This window comes from Rosa chinensis, chromosome 4 (genome assembly GCF_002994745.2).
Source record: "Rosa chinensis cultivar Old Blush chromosome 4, RchiOBHm-V2, whole genome shotgun sequence".
Lineage (NCBI taxonomy): Eukaryota > Viridiplantae > Streptophyta > Magnoliopsida > Rosales > Rosaceae > Rosa > Rosa chinensis.
This window is the reverse complement of record NC_037091.1, coordinates 13,200,560-13,213,400: the sequence shown is the minus strand read 5'-3', so window position 1 is coordinate 13,213,400 and position 12,841 is coordinate 13,200,560. Positions and strand designations below refer to the sequence as shown.

Below are 12,841 nucleotides of genomic sequence, written 5' to 3'. Positions count from 1 at the left end.
TTGGGCCCTTTCGGCTCATGGAGGTCATTCTTGATGACGGACCCGTAACTGGTTTAGGTTTTAGGGAGGAGAGTGAGGAGTTCATGTCCACCACCGATCATTCCCGTATGATGTAATTTTGGTTATTATCAATAAAGGTTTCTTATTCTCAAAAAAAACAAAAAACAAAAAAAACAAAACAAATATATATATAACACTAAGTCCCTTGCCTGGTAAGAAACTACGTCCTTACCAGCTCATCATCTGCCTCGGCTCCTCCGACCGCGCCACCGAATCCACTTTCTCTGCCGACCTCGGCTGTCAATCTCCAACGCATTTCGACGATCAGATTTCCGGCTTTACGGCTACGAAGGTACTTCTTTCTTTCTTTCTTTCTTCATATTAGCTGTTCGATCCACTGTTTCGCACCTTCAATTTCATCATCTTGGTTCGGATTGCGTTCTAATAATCATGTTGTTTAGCTTCGTAGCTGCAAAACATTGTTATTCATTTGCTTCTTCATCTTGCTTGTTCTTCTTGATTTGCCATTTTGTCGAACACTTAAGTATGCATTGAAAATAAAGATGATTCATGCTACATTAGTGAAATTGATATAAAATTCGATTGAAGGATGTGAGTATGAGACATTGTAGACTTACTGTGTAAAACTGTGGACAATATAATGAATGTTCATAAGGATTTTCTTAACACCTTCTTAATAGTATCACTACTGCTGTCATCTATGCCTCTGTGTTATTGATTTTAGAATTAGTATGATGTCTTAAGTCGATCAGAAGTGGTTTCTATTTGAATTAGTCGTGAAAATTTGTAGATCATATCCTACCGAACCACCATTTTTCCATAGAACTTTTCTGCCCCTAATTTACATGAAAATACAATAGATGAATTGTCATTCGATGAAAATCATTTGAATATCTGATTAAGCAATAAGGTAGCTAGTAGGATTTTGAGGGTATCTCAGAATAAGAAGATGAGGACCCGAGTTCACCAGAGTATATTTCATCTGTTGTACAACTGCCTGGCCGTATCTATTTAGTAGGATCTCTGTGCATAGTTTTCCCTATTATTCTACATATAGTTATTATATAACATTAGGCTGTAGTCCAGCACCTTCAAGGCTGGAGTAGCACTGTGAACTGTGAAATGACAACCTTTTGTGATCTTTATCATCATCATTTGTATCTAAAGTTTGTGTTATAATTGTGGATTTAATGTTTTACTTCGTCCAGATCTTGTCACATGATAGACAATTTACTTGATCGTTATTGGAACTTTGCATGAGAGAGATGTTCAGGAACTATCGGAAAAATGTCACCCTTTGGGTATGTTTGGCAGGTGTACACACCGCCTATATCACATACCGGCAAGCATAAACAACAACCTCGTAGGTGGCCCCCGCGTCATGGTTAGTCCCGCCTACAACATGCCTCCGGTAGACCTATACCCGAGCTACCGAGCTATGGTGGAGGTCGGCCGGTATCTAGACGGGAGGTCATCCTCCCATGCTCTCCAAAAGGCTTCAAGAGAAACAAATAAACACATATTGTCCCACATCAGAAATATAGAATAGAATGAGACTTCCTTTAACTATTAAAGGAACCTCCCCTTCTTGGAAAGGGATGGGATCCATGATCCCCACACTTGTATATTACAAAAGCTACTTGGCCTCACTCATAGTGAAATCTCTAAGTGGACGTAACTTTGCCTCAAGGGCAAGGTGAACCACTATACATGTTTGTGTCACTATCTCTCTCTCCATCATGATCCATACTTAGTTCCCCGTATTCTCTCACAGAAAAAACAGGTATCATCATTGCATTATATTTTCCATTTTGGGATACTTGTTTCCATTTAAAGTGCGTTGCGAGTTAATGTTTTTCCATAAATACTACGAATATTGACTTGGTTTTATTATTTCTTACCTCAGCATTGCTATCCTGGCAGTTGCACAGAATATGCAGGAGCTTTACATCTTGCTCCTTATTTTTCTGAGTGCATTACATCAGAGGTATAGACTAAGATGCTTGTTTTACCTATATATGCCAACCTTTTTCCTTTCTGTAAAGTTTCACCTCTCTATTGGGTCCTAAAATTGCTACCTAGTAGAACTACGCATCAGTCGATCTCAGTTTGAATAAACCCCCTTGTAAGAGGGGAAAAAAAATCAAGGATTGATGTCAGGCAATATGATAGTGATAAGTAGCCTTCCACTCACACCATTTTATTTTCCAAAAACTTTAATCATAAAGAATTGAAATTTCTGTAAGATCTCAGGACTCAAGTTTCTGATTTTAATTGTCTTTTCATTTCGTTTTATTCATCATTCTCTCTTCAGGATCTGGATGACATGAATATTGAAATCATGAGGAATACTCTTTATATGGCATACCTTGAAGACTTACAGGTTTTGTCAGGTAATTGTTCATTGCAAAGAGAAGATTTTTATTTATTTTCAGTTTGTGAAGTCTGAAAATTTTATAAGGTGTGTTTCTTATTAGTTTTCTTTTCATTTTTGGGACAGACTAACTAGGTGGTGCCACAGCATAGATTATGTCTGACTTGCTTTTGAGGCTGACAGAAGGGCTGTCAATATTACCATAAATAGGTATAGTTTTGTTGAGTTGATGACAGGTTTTATTGATTTGTATTGTTTATAAGATTTTTTTCATGGTCTCATTCTACTATTATTCCTCACTCTATGCAGCCCTCGAACAGAGCTAATTACCCGAGATGATCAGAAGAAATGGTATACTAACTTTGGTTTATTTTAGGTCACACTGTGATTAGTTGGCAATTGTGTACTATGTTTCCATACAAGATTGCTATATCTGACTTCTGTGTGTTGGTTTTGTACATCGATGGACCAAAAAGAAACATAATTTAGTCAGGGCCCTAGTATAAGAGGATTTGAGTCATTATGATTTCATGGATCCTCCTGCTCCTGAGACAATGATGGATGCACTAGAGGTTTTGTATTTTTTGGGAGCCCTTGATGAAGATGGTAACTTGACCAAGGTGGAGGAGATTATGAGTGAATTCTCTACATGACTGAGGACAGTACCTGACAAGGAAAGAGAAACAAGTGGTACATTTGCATCCCTCAAATTCTCTGGATCACAAACTGGAGTTTCTGATCTACAACAAGTATGTCTTGACAAGCAGAAGTTTGATCCGAATAGTGACAGAGATAAGTGGTGAATGGCTAATCGAATACAACATCTGAACCCTACATATATAATCACAAATTATCAGAACTTCAGAAGACACCATGTATGTAAAAAATTTAGTACTGAAATGCAACAGATATGTAACAAGAGTTGATGATTTATTATCAGTCTCATTGAATTGAATTATGTTGACGAGTACCAAAACTTGAATCTTCATATATGCATAAATGTCACCCTCAATGAACAACTTCTTTTGTTGCCATAGAACCTGCACATAAAAGATTCGTTGCACTATTAGAATGATGAGCAAGTATACCATCAGGTCCATTAACAAAATAAAATTACTCCAATGAAACAGAGGAAATCCAGTAAACAGAAGCTTCAGCAAGATGAACAATAATAACTCCAATTGTTACAGCCAAAGTAATCATGAAATCAGCTAAAAGCAAAATATGATCTGCAACCTTCAAACGAGATAAGGATTGTAACCTTCCAATATGATGACCAACGCATGTTGTAAAGCTTTTTAATACAAGCTCGGGCTCATGACTGAACATGGCAAATCAGAAGTTCAAAAGATTTCCAGATCCGAATACTAGACATGTATATCAACAGAGGTGAGATCTAACAAGTTACAAACCTTAAGCAAATCAACCGGTGGTGCATGATACGGAGGTAGAAACTGATGTTGGCTTCTGGCTAGGAGGTGCCCAGAGATCAGCTCTCCAATTGAATCAGTTCAAATTTTTCGTTCAGTTCCTAAATCAACTGAATCAGAAACAGTACGAAATGAACTATTAGACCTAGCCAAAGCAAGAACAATTAGTTGCAAAGATCTGGAATGAAATTGAAGAAACTAAGATCGAAAGTTACCGGAGGCGAGAATGGTCCTCAATCTTCAATCTAGGTTGATTGAGCGAAATTAGGTCAAGGAGAGATGAAGGAGAGGAAATCAATTTATTTTTTTGTTCTGTTGTAATGAGCAAGCCAAGAGGGAGTTCGATATGGGTGAAAAGGGAATCTGAAAATTGAAGAGGGAATAAGAAAATTGGATGAGGAGGGAATCTGAAAATTGGGGAGCGAAACCATTCTTTTGAGTTTTTGATAGATTTATCGGGGAGAGAGAAATCTTTAAAATTTGGCACTATATCTCTTCACGTTGTGCCAAAAAAATTTGGCACTTAAAAGGTCAATTCATCTCCTTTGATGAGACGACAGATAAATGTTGTCTAAATACTAACAAAAAAAACAGCTATGACCCAAACCGAAATCAAATTTATCTCCTTTGATTAGACGACAGATAACTGTTGTATAAATATAAACCTAACTCTCAAAACTAACTTACCATGGTATGTTGCATATTCAGACAACAGTTTTTGCACTATCTGTCGTTAAAATATATCAGACGACAGAAAACAACCAGTCTGTCTGAGCTCTGTCGTCTGATGAGGTTATTGGCATAGTGATCTAAGTCTGTCATGCATGTTTTGTAAAGAATATATGTATCAGACGATATGGTACTCTTAATGAAATGTATATTTTTGTTTTTCGTGGTTATAGTGTTTAATATTGGCATGAGAGGGTACTCAAGTAATTGTAAATGTTTATAGAGGTACAAGAAAGAAACCCAGCAAATTGGGTGCAACAATATATATTGAATCGTTATAACAATGTATTCTGTATATGGCAACATACTATGTATATTGTCGAAAACTAAAGAAAACATGTGCTTGAAACGTTGTCGAAAATTTATGACTACATGCAAAGCTCATTGTTGAATAATTAGAACAACTTGCTACGCTTCTTTTCGACAACATGCAAAACGTGATGTTAAGGACTCTTGGACTTTTAATGACTCTGACATCTACAACATGCGTTGAATGTCGTCGAAAGTGATTGACAACATGAATTGTATGTTGTTAAACATGTTTTTTCTTGTCGTGCAAGTAATCCATCAATAGGAAAGCCCCGTTTGCGACTGCTTTGCTTTTAAAAAAAAATCATCTTTTGTTTAAAATTTTAGATTGTATTGTGTTTGGTAAATAAATAAAAAGTAGCTTTAATTTAAAGTTATAGGTCACTAGCAGCAGATTTTAGAGGCAGCCCAGAGGTTGCTTTTAGAAGTTGTTGTGGATCAAAACATGCTCTGGAGTTGTTTTATATATTGACAACCATTTTAAAAATATTATTTATCAAACACAAATCTGTTTTAATTCACAGTTGATTATTCTCACAACACAGCAGCACCAGGATTTTTTTTTTAAAAGTCACAGCAATCCCAAACTAGCCCTAAGAACCTGATTGCAAAGAAGAGAATGTTGGCAAGACGGTGCAAGGCATAAAGTAATTGGATGCATGAGTGAAGCTGAGACTATGGTGAAGTCGCACTAAACATACATTTAGTACTCACCACGGGATTTGGTTGGATAGCAAAGCATAAAATATGTATAATTCTAGAGTGCAAGTAGTAGTTAATGACTGCCTTCCTCCATACATGCTCTGCATATGCAAGTAAATTTTTTTTTTTTTTTCAGAAAATAAAAAAGAAAAGATAATGGAAGAAAACGGTTATTACAGAGAGAAGTTAGTGGGAGAGAAAAGTGGGTTGTGGGATTTATTTTGTTTATTTTTATTAAGAAAAATATAATTTGTAATTGTCGTAATATCCCTTGTGATTTAATTAATTCTCAAAGTATTTTAATCTCTTAAGGTCATTTCTGTCAAAATTTTTGATTTTGGCTAACAAAATCTCTTCTCTTAATAATAGTATAGATATAACATACTTATATTCATACAAAGAGATCAACAGATCTACAGTGTAAGTGGAAAATAAAATCTGCAAGCTAGAAGTAGGAAACTCACATCGCCAGTGAGTAAACCTCAACGACTGCTTCCTCGGAGCACCAATTCAAATCCGACTCCTACATCTATCAAGTATAATCAATCAAATACAAGCCCAGATACCATGGATGTACTACGGACCCTCCGCAGATGTCAGAGAATCCAAAGGTTCGTTCCTGCAGGCGAATTTTCTTAGCCAAAGAAGGCCATACACAATCATCGCAACCACAAACCCTAGTGCTGCACTTGAGCCTACTAGTGAGACAGCAGTGCAAATAAGCATCACAAAGGCTTCATCCTTGGTGTTCATGTCTCTAGCACACATTGCCAGTTCAATCCCAGCAAACAAAAGCAGAACCCCCAAAACGCCAACCGGAAACTGGCTCAGAATTCTCACCAAAGAGGTCCCCAAAACCAATCCCAACAAAAACTTGGCCGCCCCGAGCAGCGCCACACACGCACCAGTCCTGCCCCCAAATTTGAACTGCCCTGCCAGGCCCCCCGCCCCGTGACACATGGGCAAGGCTCCAAACCAGCAACCTACCACATTCATCAACCCGACGGTCACTGAAATCGAAGAGGGAGAGAAGTCCCTCTCAGGGAAAAGATCCGAGGACAATTTGCACACAGCAATCACCGAGTTCAGTATTGACAAAGGCAGCTGTGGAATAGCTCCTTTGATGAACCCATCTTTCCATGCATGTCTAGATATCTTCACTACCTCCATAGCAGATGGACCGAACCTAATTTCATTCACAACTTTTGGCTTTCTTATAAAAGCCAAAATCACACCCAGCACAAATATCAGAAAAGCTGAAGGAATTTTGCCCACAACTTTCCTCCATCTTTTACTGCTGGGCTTTTTTCCTCACACACATCAGCACTAACAGCCTGATCCCCTTGACGGCAACGAAGATATTCGTCGCCTGCACCATTCACAAGAACAATGAAACCAGTACAGACAATGCCCAACGCCAACCCATCTAAGCCAAACCAGTGCCTCTGCCCCAGAGACTTTGATTTAGGAAGGTTCTGAACCTTCTTAATGTATTTCACTGCGGTCAACGCAAATGATAGGCCTTGTGCTAATTGAATACCCCTAACAACAGACATAGGGATTAGTTTGTACGCCAATTTCATCAAACCAGTGGCCCCCAAAAAGATGAGGGTCCCGCCGGTAATGAGCCCGGCGGCCATGATCTCTGGAACGCCAAAATCCGGGTTGGAGAGAGCCGTGGCGGCAATGGCCTTCATGGGTTGGACCGGCATGGGGACACCGTAAATGGCACCGGTGATGATGTTGTAGATCCCAGTGAAGATCAGTGTGGTGCCGAGGTTTAAGTCCCTAGCTAGGGTTAGAGCGACCACTATGGGGATGTAGGTGCCCAAGTCGCCCATTGCGCCGTTCAATTCGGCCCATTTCGATCGGAAGGTTAGATTGGATTTCACTTGGTGTAGAACTTTGACCGGAAACTTGGCTGGAGAAAAGTTTTGGGTTAGTTGGGTTTGGGGGAGTTGCTGATTTTGGGACTCCATTGTGAGTGATCGAGTGTACAAGTACTTAACGTAAGTATAAGTCTTATTTATAACAGTGCTATTAAGGGAATGGTCCGTTGACATATCTAATTCATAGGTTAATTAACTCAGTTCTCTCCTTCTTCTTTTTTTTTATTGTTTTGTTAAATTCTCAATCCTACTACCCTTCTAATTAAACGCCTTACAATAATTCCATAAGTGAGTTTGTCCAACTTGTGAGTTTATGTACACAAAGTCGACTGTGGTTTGTGATGATTGTAAAGCCAACGACTTGCAAGCTACCTCGAATTAATTAATAAGTTGCTGATTTTAATTGGCATGAGAATTCAACTGGATTCAAATAAAATGTGTTGCTTTGTTTCTTTTGTTTTGCGTTGATTGGACAAGAAAATAAAGTTTCATTCGGTCTTTATCAGAAAGTCAATTTTTTTATTGATTTTCTACCTTCCTCAGATGATAATCATTTTTGGCTGACGCAGTATGAAAATCTGAGTACTATATAATTAAATCTGCTTAATTTTTTTGAATTTTTTTTTATTAAATAAAAGTTTAGTTTTCATCCTCAATAAAAAGAATCATGTTAGCAACTTGATATCCAGCTTGAAACCCCCAAAAAAAAGAATCATGTTAGCAGCTTGAAACATTGTACTGCTTAAAACCGGGTGTCACCAGATTCTTTGCCGTCTCTTGGAGATAAGAAGAGTCGTTTTTTCTCCTTGGGGTATGAGGCAACTACTCTTCTTTATTATTTGTTGTATGAGGCAGGGATCGAGTAATTAAGCAGGTCAGATCCTCATTCTTCAGCTATACATCTCCCGACATGTACGTGCTGGAAAGCTGATCGGAAAGAGCCATATTCCAATTGAGTACTTGTCCTGTCCAGTCCAGTCCATGCCTGCATCAGCATGAATAAGTTAATATAATTGGAGAATGATTGCAGTGACCTTAATTCTTAATACTACATAGGGCATTCTGATTCTGAAGCCGCAAAAGGAAAAGAATAATCATTCTTTTTTATCTGTACGTATGAGGTGAGATGGAAGAGGAAGTACTGTTGTGGTTGATTGGGTCACGTGTCATGAACCTAAAAAAGGATCCCGAAATTGAGCCCTTAGCAGTGAGTGTCACCGATTGACTTCTTCAAGTACCGCTGTCGTCAACCCGTAACCACCACCACATACGGTGTACCCGACGGTGGCTGAAAACCCAGAAACCAATTCTTCCAAAACATAATCAAATTCGAAAATCAGTGATTAATGCTCTCTGGGCCACCCAAAGATTGAAGTTTTGCATCAATGTGTCATTCGACAGTTATAAATATGCTCTTGAGGGATGAAATTTTCTGAAGGACTTTGGAGGAGTACAGAGATTGCGAGATTCAAATTGGGTATCATGCATTTTCTGTGCTGATAAATGAGTATGATAAGCTGGGCATTGCCATGTAAGGTGTTTGGGGTTGCTGAGTGAACTTTGAAAACAGAGAAAAATTTTCCTCTTCGGTTTCAAGATGTTGTTCTTAAATAAATAGAACTTGACCCAATTTGAAACATTTGGTTATAATAGCATTACTAAGCATTGGAATCTCAATTGACAATGCCAAAAATTTGAACTTTACGAGCTATGTTCTGTGTGTTGTAACTTTTAGCAATCTAGTGTGGAATGAATGTCTGGTTCTTGGGATTTTTCATTTTAAGAATAGTTTATAGATGGATTTGTGATTGCATTGTTTGATTGTTACATTTCCACATGTCTAGTAGGTAATATGGAGCCGTTTTCTCTGCACTTAGAATTGAAGGTTGGAGCTTTGATGAGTTTCTCTTATAAAACAAGGTAGTACAGCAGCCTTTGTCCCACGCAGCAATAAACATGAATCATGGCTTAGTATAGCATAGCCCAGTTTGTAGGAGTCGAGGACTATTATAGAAAATAAGGAGGAGTATGACAGTCCTACGAAACAAACACCACCTGAAGGTACACTTCTCATTCACCAGTATTGCAACATAACCTTCTGCTCTCCCGGCATGTAGCTCCATTCCCTAGTACGTACCGGTTCCCAGGGTTCGTTCATATATATCATTTCATTTGGATCTTTATCAATGAAATTAAAAACTGTGTGCGTCACTAGATTTCCAAGAACTATATATGCATGCATTTTGATCCTTCTGCTATACAGCTGTCATATACATAGTTTTCAGGTTTACGTTCGGTGCTGTCGAAGGCAGCTGATCCAGTTCCGAAGGGGCACGTATGGCCCTTCTGGCATGCGCGCATGTGCCTCTTTACGTTCAATTTCTTTCCTTTCTTACAAGACTCATATAATAGCTTCTAAAACTTCAAAATATTTTCTTAATTACCTAAGGTTATGCAGTTGATCGATACTCATAATTTGATATTTACTTGTCCCAGTTTAGTTACATAGGGTTTTGGTTACAAATTCCAAGCCCGTATTCTGCTATCGCCCAGCATTGAAGTCAAGAATTCTAGACTTTAATCCAGCCGGCTCTCCAGAGAGATGGCCATGCTAGTTTCCTAGTTAATAGCCGACTGCAGTAATTAGGAATTTTGGATAGGTAATAAGGCATTTTCTCGGGCAAATTATAAGAAGCATGCCCTAGAAAATTTATAGCAGTAACATTGGAAATTATATTTAAGAATCAAGACACCCAAAAATAAAGAAGAGTAGTTGCCTCATACTCCAAGGAGGAAAAACGACTCTTCGTATCTCCAAGAGAGCCAAGAATCAAGTGATAGTAATCTGGGGTTCGCAATCAAAACTAATTGGCAATGGATGGAGTAGCCCAAACCCTTATAAACTCATAGCCAATGTCCCATTTTTCTCATGTGGGATGTATATATTCTCAACACGCCCCCGCACGTGTGGCGAATTTTCAAGCCATACACGTGGACAACTTTTGGGTGACGTGGAGCCCGTGTGGCTATTAGGCATGCACACCTGGGTAACCCGCTCTGATACCATGATAAAGTAATTTGGGGTTCGCAACCAAAATCAATTGGCAATGGATGGAGTAGCCCAAACTCTTATAAACTCATAGGCAATGTCCCATTTTTCCTATGTGGGATGTATATATTCTCAACAATGAGACCTGATACCTATTGAGAGTATGCTCAACTAGGCTTGTAAAATCAACCCATGACCAATGGGCTATGATCAAGCCTATTCGTATTTTTTGGGCAATGGGTTGGCCTGCTAATGGGTGGGCTTAGCTCAAACCATTTTACATAAGGTAGAGCTGTGCTACACTTTTGAAGCTGGTCCAGACCTACCCATTTTGGTAAAATACATGGCCGGCCCTGCGCTAACCAGAAAAATACAAAAGAAATATTTTTAAAAAAAAAAACAAATTTTTTTTAAAGCATGTTAAATGTACTTTAATTAAAATTTCATTTGAACCAGAAATAGTAACTTTAGATTTCCTTATCAGTGGGTACATATTATTATTATTATTATTTAATGATATGAGTGGATTTCCAACTCAATCAAGTTATTTTTAATAAGAAGCAAATCCTTTTTTAATAAAAGTTAATATTATTTCCCAAATCATTGGACAAATACATGGTGGGTCGCGGGCGGACTTTGTTGGCCTGAACTTTAACAGCTCATCGGCAGGGTCTGGGCTTCACGTACATATTTGTGAAAAGGCCAGCCTTGCCCTGCTGTTTAACACTTCAACTACAAAAGCCCAGAGTTGGGCAATACTTGGGCTATCATTTCTTAGGGCCGGGATGGCCTATCTTTGTCCATTTTACAAGCCTAACTAGATAGCTAGCTAGATTCGACCATATAAAAGATATGGGTGCGGCTATTGCCACCCTACCATTTTCTTAGTTCATCCTACAAATATTTAAATTATTAAAATACTATATTACCCAAGTGCAAAATGAATAATAAGTTGATTTTCAAAAATCCAAATATACAAGAAAAAATAAATATATAAGAATTAATTAAATACAAAGACTACTTAATTTCTCATTGGATAACACTAATATTTATCTTCTCCACCCAAATTTGATTATTACTATTTCTTTTGTCTTTTTGTTGCATCCTGATCGCTAATTTGTTGTACAATTCACAAAACCATTAGCGTTAACTTCATCAAAATATTTGCAATATATATCATTTGTGAACACCGAAAGTAAAAATTTAAAACATTAAGAAAAAAAAATCAATCTCTTCTTCATTACTCATAGTTATAAATTTACTAATCTTTTTACATGGATTAAAATAAAGAACATTGAAATTGAAAGAAAAAATTTAAAAGATGGGAATAAATCAGATTATGATTTTATTAGGAAACTTTAATAAATTTTAGTTTTTTTTATGGGTATAAATTAAATGAGAGATTTTTGTTAAAAACATTAACTTTTAAATTGGATATGTCATATAAGGATATTCTTGGAAGAGAAATGGGTTAGATAAGTAAATTTAATAATTGAAATTAAAATGTATGGTGTGATGAACAAGTAGGGTGAACAAAGAAAATAATAGGGTGGCAATAGTCGCACCCAAAAGATATTCTTTCTATATTTCCATCCATTGTTTTCCCTTCTTGATGACTTATTTATTGTGGTTCTACTTGAGTCCCAAAATTCAATTCCCCAAGTAAGAACCATTGCTCATGCTTCTAGACTTGTGAGTGAACCATGAATAATTTTCTAATAGTGCTTTTATCATGCTAAGAATTTTTATTTTTATTTTTTCATGAAAGAGATGAGCAACCTCCTAACACTCAAATAAATTAGTCATAGAAAAGAGAATAACATGAGAGAAGACTGAACCGAAACCTCTCTAAATAGAGAACAATTAATGCAACAAAAACTAACAAAAATGAAACTAAGGAAGAGTCAAAAGATAATACAAGAAAATAGGAGGAGACATATCCCATCAAACCATTTGAGTTAATGATGTACCATAATAAGATGTAATACTAGTAACTGGAAACAGATCAAGTATTCTTCTACATATCGGTCACTTTAACAAAGTAGTCCATACTCACCAAAATCAAACAATCAACAATCAAGAAAATGCATTTATTCTTTTTTGAATGCATGAAATCGATAAGACGAGGTTCCCGATATCCCCTACCACAATTCCAGCTACTAAACCGGACACTATGTAGTAGTAATTTCGTTAACCGAACATGTTGATCCACCTTCTGAGCACCTTATGAGAAGTTCAAAACTATTAAAACAAGAACCAATCCTGACACCAAGCTAGACTATATATCTTCATTAATTTCAGAAGCTAGTTCATCGCCATGACTAAGGGTCCGTTTGGG

At 37.3% G+C, this 12,841-nt stretch overlaps 2 long non-coding RNA genes and 1 pseudogene across 5 annotated transcripts; 1 reads left to right on the top strand and 2 right to left on the bottom strand.

Annotated features, from left to right (window-relative positions):
* Positions 1-220: 220 nt before the first annotated feature.
* On the bottom strand, positions 221-4,265 carry LOC112196130. 3 transcript variants are annotated; one of them, XR_002934998.2, is made up of 6 exons: positions 4,041-4,265; positions 3,808-3,935; positions 3,632-3,716; positions 3,367-3,435; positions 3,062-3,226; positions 221-469 (listed from the first exon to the last, which is right to left on the bottom strand). It is a non-coding gene; the product is annotated as an uncharacterized LOC112196130 (long non-coding RNA). The 3 variants fall into 3 exon arrangements; XR_005810346.1 differs by having other exon boundaries at positions 3,657-3,716; XR_005810345.1 differs by lacking the exon at positions 3,632-3,716.
* On the top strand, positions 606-3,358 carry LOC121052948. 2 transcript variants are annotated; one of them, XR_005810344.1, is made up of 6 exons: positions 606-1,804; positions 1,928-2,008; positions 2,336-2,414; positions 2,522-2,605; positions 2,705-2,746; positions 2,872-3,358. It is a non-coding gene; the product is annotated as an uncharacterized LOC121052948 (long non-coding RNA). The 2 variants fall into 2 exon arrangements; XR_005810343.1 differs by having other exon boundaries at positions 2,705-3,358.
* Positions 4,266-6,007: 1,742 nt separating the features above from the next.
* On the bottom strand, positions 6,008-7,554 carry LOC112200106 (annotated as a pseudogene).
* Between the last annotated feature and the right edge of the window lie 5,287 nt (positions 7,555-12,841).